The 8,197-nt window shown below is 40.6% G+C and overlaps 1 long non-coding RNA gene across 1 annotated transcript; it reads right to left on the bottom strand.

Moving 5' to 3' along the window:
* Positions 1–2,026: 2,026 nt before the first annotated feature.
* Positions 2,027–6,457, bottom strand: LOC147325588 (uncharacterized). Its single transcript, XR_015130355.1, has 2 exons — positions 6,067–6,457; positions 2,027–5,938 (listed from the first exon to the last, which is right to left on the bottom strand). It is a non-coding gene; the product is annotated as an uncharacterized LOC147325588 (long non-coding RNA).
* Between the last annotated feature and the right edge of the window lie 1,740 nt (positions 6,458–8,197).

The following is an 8,197-nucleotide window of genomic DNA, read 5'->3' on the forward strand; positions in this document are numbered from 1 at the left end:
GGGCGAAGCTTTTGAACTTGAAGGTGTCAGAAGTGTCGGGGGCCCTTCACAGATCAGGATTATGCCAATGGGAATGAGACCCAGGGCCAGGAAGCAAACAAAGACGCAACATCTTTGCCTGCCTGTCATTTCAGGGGGAAAGGGCCAAGACATGTTTACTTAGCTTGGATGTCGTCTAATAGAGGATGATGGGGCACAGAAAGGTGGTCCAGTTCCCCCCACCTCGCCAAGGGCGTGTTCTAGGAGTTAAAGAGCAACAACCTGCAATCTGTACCAAAAAATCTTCATAGTCCCACCGGAAAATCATAAGAGTAATAAACGATTCAGCTCAACAGACAAGTATCATGTTCAGGTTTCTCCAATCATTAAATCACTATTATTGCCACAATTTGCTTTATTCACCCTTTGGGCAATGTTATTCCAAGAGAGAGAGAGAGAGAGAGAGAGAGAGAGAGAGAGAGAGAGAGAGAGAGAGAGAGAGAGCGAGAGAGAGAGAGAGAGAGAGAGCGAGAGCCCCTAATGGCCAGTTAGTGGGCTCTAGGTCAAACTGTCCCCAAATTTGTTATCTGTTATTATTACTTGTTGTCATGTCACTTGTCTGTTTTCTACTGCACCCCTCTCACCAAAGCAAAGCAAACATTAGCAGCACATTGACCGTAGTCAGGCATCCTCATTCCATAGGTGCTATAAAACATTTCCTGTAAAAGAATCACAGTTTTCAAGACAGGGTGTGTCTCCCCCAACACTCTCACCAGAATACAGTGTAATAGCATCCCCAACTCCTAACCCATAAACACCGTTTCTTCACACATCCGCCCAGAAATCCTGTAATAGAAAAACATTAAAACTGTAACCCTGTAGGGAAGAAAATGTAAATGGTAACGCTGCGCAGTTACCTCTGTAAGCAACACAAGACACAAAAATGGCATTTACAGGTTCACTCATCCTCGAATATTTTGTCATCCTTCTACTCCTGTAAAAGAAACCCACATAAATTCATCCACCCTTTTATCCTATCTAGGTGGAGGTGGTTAACCTTGAGTCATGGTCAAGTCTTGTCATCTTTTACCAGTCAGTCCGTTTGTTTGTATTCCCAGTCTTTCATCCATTCATCCGTTCTTTGCTGATAGTGAAACCTGTCGTCGCATCTAGTTTCCACACTCAGCAAAATGACGTCATCTCAAAAAGAAACAAGAACTTGAGTTTGGATTACCTCGCTGAATCCTTTTTTAAACAGGGACTCTCGTTTCTAATTGTCCCCACAAGTGTTTCCTCCAGAACCCATTTCAATGCGGAGAAACTCACTTACAACAATTTTCTCGCCGACGTGTAATGCTTGTAATTTCCGATGTGCAGATCTGCTTAAAGAAAAGATTCACCAACAAAAATCAGTAAATATAAAACAAAATAAAATGAAAAATAACAAAAACAAAATGCAGACGCCCGGGTCTTAGGACTTGTCACTGAATATTCTTCCCATCAATAAAAATACCAACCTAAACCTACACAGAGTCAAATCAACACCACCTCAACCTTTTCATATTCATAAACCTATATGTTTTGCGTTCGTGCAACAAAATTGAACCATTAAGTAAGTTGAGCTCTTGAAATGTTTTAATTCTCTTAATTCTGCCAGTTTATTTCAACACTTATTCAATGACTCTTATTCAACTGCTACTTGGTCACTCGACTTTTACCTGTTCAAATTGCCTAGGGTTCAACAAAGTCTAGATCCCCGTTTTCATGAAACTTGAACGGTGTACGATGATTTACTTACAGTAATTTAGAATCATCACTCAACCTAGCTCTACTACTGGCACTGCGTGACTTTTCTCACACTGGAAACCAGAATTTAGTACAGAACTTTAATGCCTCAGGCAATCGCGTTCAAGGGCTGCCCCCCCTTCTCTTCTTCTTTGTCCGTGTGTTCCTCCTTTATTAAATCTCCATCACAATGACGTGGCGCTCTGAAATAAAACTCACACTGTTAATTCCTCGTTTTCACTCTGCACCACTGCTCAGAGTGTTTTCTTTTCTTTTTAGTGTAGAGTAAACAATTAAGTCGAGGCCTTAAGCCCCAGATATCTCGCACGGGCATCATTTTCATAACCAAACCGCTCCGGACTCTGCTCCCCAGACCACACAAATGCCCTCTGGGCTTATTATTATAGCAAATTCTGTATTTGACTTTGTTGTGTGCAGCATTGAGCCTTTGTCAGTAAAGCATTCTTCATTGCAGCAGCTGGAGCATTGTGTGTCACTTCTTAGTAAATTAAATCAACATTTTGATTTTAGTGCATGGGTATGTATCAGTTTTTACTCCCTCAACAAGTGCATAAGTGTTCATGTGTGTGTTTCCCTTCATTCTAAGTAGGCGCATGCAGAAGTGTGTGTTCGTGTGTTGGTATATGTTTGTGTTCATCACCTTCCTGTTCTGTAGTTTAGGTAAACCAGCGGCCTGACGCATGGCCTAGGGTCCTCCCCTCCTCTTTGGGTCTGTTTATGTTGTCCTTACTTTGCTCCACGGCCTTCTGCAGCTCTGCTGTTCGGCTCTTCTCAGAGGTCAGCATCCTTCTGCTCACCGTCCCTTTTCCTCCGGGCTTAATGCGCGTCTCGTCACAGCTCTGTCAGCTGACGCAGCCTGGGAATTTCCCCCGTGTAGTGAAACGGGCTTTAGGTTTAGTGCTCTCCGTCTCTGCTGCATGAGATCACTCTTTTGCAGCACTGTTGACATCCTCAAGTTGTTGTTGTGAGTCCAGCTGCTGTGGCCTTCAGGGGTCAAAGGGTCAAAGATGGTCGCGGAGAGGGCAACGATGGTAGAGGGGAGGGTAGGAGTCCAGGTCAGCTTCGGCTCTCAGAAAAAACAAAAACAAAACAAAACAGGCGAACAGGAAAATGATGTTGTGTTGGCTGTGCTGTGTTGGCTGTGTTATCCCGAGAGGGGAGAAACAACGAGATCTCGTCTCCCCCCTTTTTTGTTTTTGTTTTTTTTTTTTTTTTTTTTTTCACCATATAATCAACTCATAACCCCTCAAGTTGACAGGACAACACAGGTACGTGTTAAAATTCTTAAGATCCTGTTTAGAAACCTAAAAAGGAATTTCCTATCATTCAGTAGTCATTTGTCTTAAACAATTAACAAAAACATGTCCCAAGTCGACCCTTTTAACCACTAAATTTGTCGTGTCCTCACTTAATCCTCAGACCAGTGTCTTTGTCTTTTGACGTTACGTTGTTGTCCTGCAACCCAAAGCGTTTAATTGTCAGTAATGTATAAACTATATCATTTAAAAACAGGTGTATGTTAAGTGTCGCTACTTTAACCTTGCATGTACGTGCACATGTATGTAAGCTGTTTCTTCATTGCATGTATGGGTGCGTCTGTATATGGGTTACTTTAACTTTTTCTCAAACGAGGCATGTCTCTAACACGCACATGTGTCTGTTCCTCACCCTTCTCATATCTTTCTCTGGTTGTGTGTGGTTTTATTTGTTTCAGTGATTTACCAGGAACATCTTTTCCTTTTCTCCATGTCTTCCGCCAGAGGTTAACACTGGTGAGATTCAGGGACACAGCACCCAGAGCAGTTCAGCGAGAAAAACCCGCCTCAAACTACATTCTCTCTTTTTTGTTTTACCGGGAGGGGTGAGGACAACTCTGGTGTCCAGCCGTGAATTTTAGCCAAAGCTTGGCCTGTCTTCTGCTGCCGTACTCAGGCTTCCAGGTTAAGAAAAAACACCTGTATGAAGACACTAAACATACATTTAGTATTTGTATAAACATAACTGCCTAAATCATTGAACTCTTGAGGAGGGTGTATTTCAGAATCAGAATCAAAATCAAAAACTTTATTGTCATCGTCATGAGACCGACGACATTAAGAATGGTCCCCGATCATTGCATCATCCCTAGTAATATCAAATATAAAAAACAATAAAATTCAATCAATAAAATAGATAGAATACTTAAAATACTAAGTATTCCCACCGTCATGCTTCAGACCGTGCATAGATTAACACAAGAGTGGCATGGTGGACATTTTTGTAGTATTCAGATGTGTTATTGCAGTTGGATAACAGCTGTGTTTGAGTCTATTAGTCCTTGCTCTGATTGCCCTGTACCGTCTGCCTTAGGGCAACAGTTCGAACAGGGAGTGGCCAGGATGTTAGGTGTCTTTTATCATGTTTTGGGCCTTTTTAAAACAGTGGGCGTTGTTTGACTCTTTACTAACTTTAAAACCCCACCATAACAATTTCTCACTGACAAACTTCTATGCATCCATTTAAACATGCGAAGCCAGCACAAAATCACACACATACCCCTACAGCAAAGCTTTAACATAACCACAATGCAACTCCTCCCTTAAACGGGAGAAATCACCCTGAATCAACCAACTCTATATAAAACGTCAAACAAAGATAAACCACAAACATTTCTACACTTCTGTGTCTTCCACGCAGCACAATAGGCAGAAAAACACCGATTACTCACAGTCTACAACAAAAGAAAAACCTGCTCTTTTCACAACTCTCACAGCTAAAGTCAAAACTCTTACCCAGTGCCTCTGAAATAATAAAAAAAATCACCAAATACTCGATTACTCTTTTCACTCGCTCCTTCTCACTCCCTTCTTCCTCATACAGCATACACGCTCGCTCCCGCGGACCCGCTCGGCCCCGCGGGCTCACTCGGCCCCCACCTTTTTCCTCTCACAGAGACAGAGAGAGAGACCCTTTTCCTTTTTTTTTTTTTTATTTCTCCAGCACACATACACACACAGAATCCCAACTGAGAGAAAGAGGGAGAGAAGAGAAAAGAGTTGTAGAGAGGAAGTTTTTTAGCAGGAGTTTCAGATCTAACAGATTTATACAACTTATTTACACACACCGGTAATTTATGTTCTATTTATTGATTTTAAAGGAGAATTTGGGCCAGCTGGGTTTCTGCCTCTGTTAGGCACTAACAGCTGGGGCGCTGCTTTAAAGGTGAGTCAGCACTGAAATATCCCTTCAGGTGTTACCAGGCTTCTACCAAACCGGAGTCTGGCGGGTAACCTTGCCTAGAGCTTCCTGATAGGGGTGCTAGTTGGTTGTCACCTTGTTCACACGTCTCATTCACACTTCATACATTACCTGCAGTCACTCATTACCCTCCTTATGTATGTAATAAATGTGTAAAAAAAAAAATTCTATGTGTGGTGTATTATTTTAACCAAAAGAGGAACCTAGTTCCTTTAATTGTGTAATCTGTGAACAACGGAGAACCAAACTGTCCTGCCCAGTGTTCCACAGCAAGCATTCAGCGTGTATTTATGTGTGTCCAATATCAAACAGAACATCAAAACATTTAAAACACTAAAATCATCGGGGTTTTAAGAAGAGATCCGTTTTCTCCTATTGATCAAAGGGACCCCTCCTTTGGACTCCAACCAGTACTTCTCCTTTTTAAGTTTTAGAGGATCTTTTCTAATAAAGTCCTCTGGGCCTTCCTAACCCTTCTGTAGTTTAGAGAATATTACTAAAAAATATTCTCAAGGCCTTTAACCTTTTAATTTGTTTAGAAAGGCGTTACTAATAAACCCTTTCAAGGTCCCAGACCTGCTGAGGTATGTATCCGACACCGGAGAGCAAACCCGTCGGCTGCAACCGTGGTCAGACCTCAGTTCACTCTTATCTTTATTCACTTATTCACTTATTTCTTATTCACTTATCTCTTATTCACTTGTCTGATTCTCAACAAGCCTTAAGTAAGCCAGACAATTTTGGTTATGAATTACTAGGAGTTTGGACACTAAGTATTTTTATAATGTTCAATATAGCAGAAATAAAAGGTCTGCTTACCTTGTTTTTTGTGTGTACACAGCTTTTGTCCAAACTCCGTTCACTCAGACCACGGCCGATGTCCTCCCTCCCGTTCCAGTTTGACCTGGAGCGGATCCTGTTCGTGACGCCAATTGAAGGATATAAAAAAACAACAACAGCAATAGAATAATATTAAACACAAAGTGAACCCGTCTTCCTTCATTAAATAGGTTCTTTTAGATGTTAAGGAGGAATTGACTTAACCAGGCTGGCGGAGAATGAAGACAACCGGACACCTGCTGCAGATGGGGAATCAGTGAACTTTTATTGAGACAGAGACAAACTCTCAACGCAGCTCACATCAAGAGATTCCTAATATTTGCTGTGAGGATGGGTATATATTCTCTAAAACTTACAGGAGGGGGTTGTGAGGAAAGTGCTGCATTAGCAGAAAAACAACTCCATAAAAGGAAATCGGCCTTGGGTGTTCTAGTCTCTTCGCTTGCAGATATCTTTCACCTGCAGGATGAGGCGATCGCTTCTTATCGCTCTCAAGGCCAAAGTCGTGAGCACATTTTTATTACACAGTTGCACAGTAACTTTAAAGCTGAACAATATTTAAAGCTGAATAATGTTTGATCAGATTATATTTTCTTCACTCTGCATTTTCCTCTGCATTTTCTAGCAGGATAATATTGATGGCTTCAGTCAGGCCTTCTTGCCACGCAATTAACAGGTTTCACAAATATCCACCTCCCCATGTGCTCTATAATTGTTTCAGATTTCTTGTTAAAATTCTGGTGAACACAAGCGATAAGAGTGCAGAACTGCAGAAAATGAGGAGGGGAAAAAACAGAGGCAGAGAAAGCAAGGCTGACAGATGGACCACAAATGTGGAGGAGAGCTCTCCCGCTGAAAAGTACAGCAAAGTCTGGTCTTCCATACCCAGCATGCTCCATTTTTTTTTCCACCATTCAAATTCATTTTCCTTCTGCAGTTGGACTCAGAGTATCTGTGCTGACATTCAGTGCTCCAACAATTTAATTTTTTACCCATTTTTCCTGAATTTAGGTTGGATTTTTCACATTTCCATGTGGCTGCTTTGTATTTAGATGAACTAGTGTGAACTGCAGGATTAGTTCAGGATTTCCTAATACAAGCTGTTCACATATTTTATATCACTGAAAAATGTTTTGACGCTCCACAAGTCTGTAAAACACAGTTCAGATCATTTGTAGACCCCAGGAAACATCATCATACCGCTTCCAGACAGGCTCTCAAATATGTCTTCTCATTAAATTCCAGCTGTTATGCTACGAATATGAACTCGATACAAAAGTGTTTGACTACCTAACATGCTTGTGTTATAGCTGAAGGTGTCATTATATAGCAGTGTCTTTTAACGTGCACTATTTTAGAGCTCTGCTGCAGAGATTTACTCCAGAGGGTGTAGAGGAAAACTTCTACGGGTCCTGGCTTTGTGCATGTGGGAAATGCTGTAATATTGAAAAGGGAAGGGAAGTATATTTTCTAAATTAAAGGAGTCATTGTGTGAAAAAAATCTCTTCTCTTGATCAGAAAAAGTTGCTCAAATGAAAAAAGAAGTATTGTCCATATATTTTTGACTACCTTATGCACTTTATTACAAAAGGAAATCTGCACTGGAGTTAAATTGGAGCATCTGGAAAAGATTTTCAGCAACACAATAAAGTCTGTGTCTCAAAAAGACCCACATGATTATTAAAAAATGATAAAAGTGTCACCACACAAACAGGTTCAGCAAGAGCAGGAGTACTCTTGGCTGGGTTTAGATGTTTTGCATCCCCATCAGGTTAGAGGTGCCCAACTGCAAGAAATCAAAGATATATGAGTGAACAGTAAATGTCCCCCAAATCTTCTTTTTTTATGTTTTTTTTTCACTGCCAAGACGTTTTCGTAGTGTTTATATGTGTGTGTGTCATTCTGTCTGTAAACACGATAGCTTGAAAAGTTTTGAATGAACTATGTGGGGGTGTAGAGTGGGGTCATGTTAACAGTCCATTAAAATTTGTCATCTTAACAATTTATTGGTCAAAAATATACAAAAAACTCTTATAACCTATAAAACTTCTATAATTCTTACAAGGTCGAACCTTCATCAAATGTCTTTTATCTTTAAAACTATTGGCAACATTTAGGCAATTATACCAATATATGAGGATTCTGACTCTACAGAAAGAGAATGTCTAGTTAGTCAGAAATAAACTGTAAACTCAAGCTATTCATGTGCAGTTACTCACATTATCCATTACCTACTCCTACATTATGTTTGTGTAGTCAAAGTAATAATCTGCACTGCAAACTTCTTAAAGTTTGCTCAAAAAGAACACAGAAAACAAAATGAATAAATACGAAA

Source organism: Aulonocara sp. 'chitande type north' Nkhata Bay, linkage group LG7 (assembly GCF_057382095.1).
Source record: "Aulonocara sp. 'chitande type north' Nkhata Bay isolate Kocher_YH1m ecotype deep benthic linkage group LG7, A_spYH_male_GT1.1, whole genome shotgun sequence".
Lineage (NCBI taxonomy): Eukaryota > Metazoa > Chordata > Actinopteri > Cichliformes > Cichlidae > Aulonocara > Aulonocara sp. 'chitande type north' Nkhata Bay.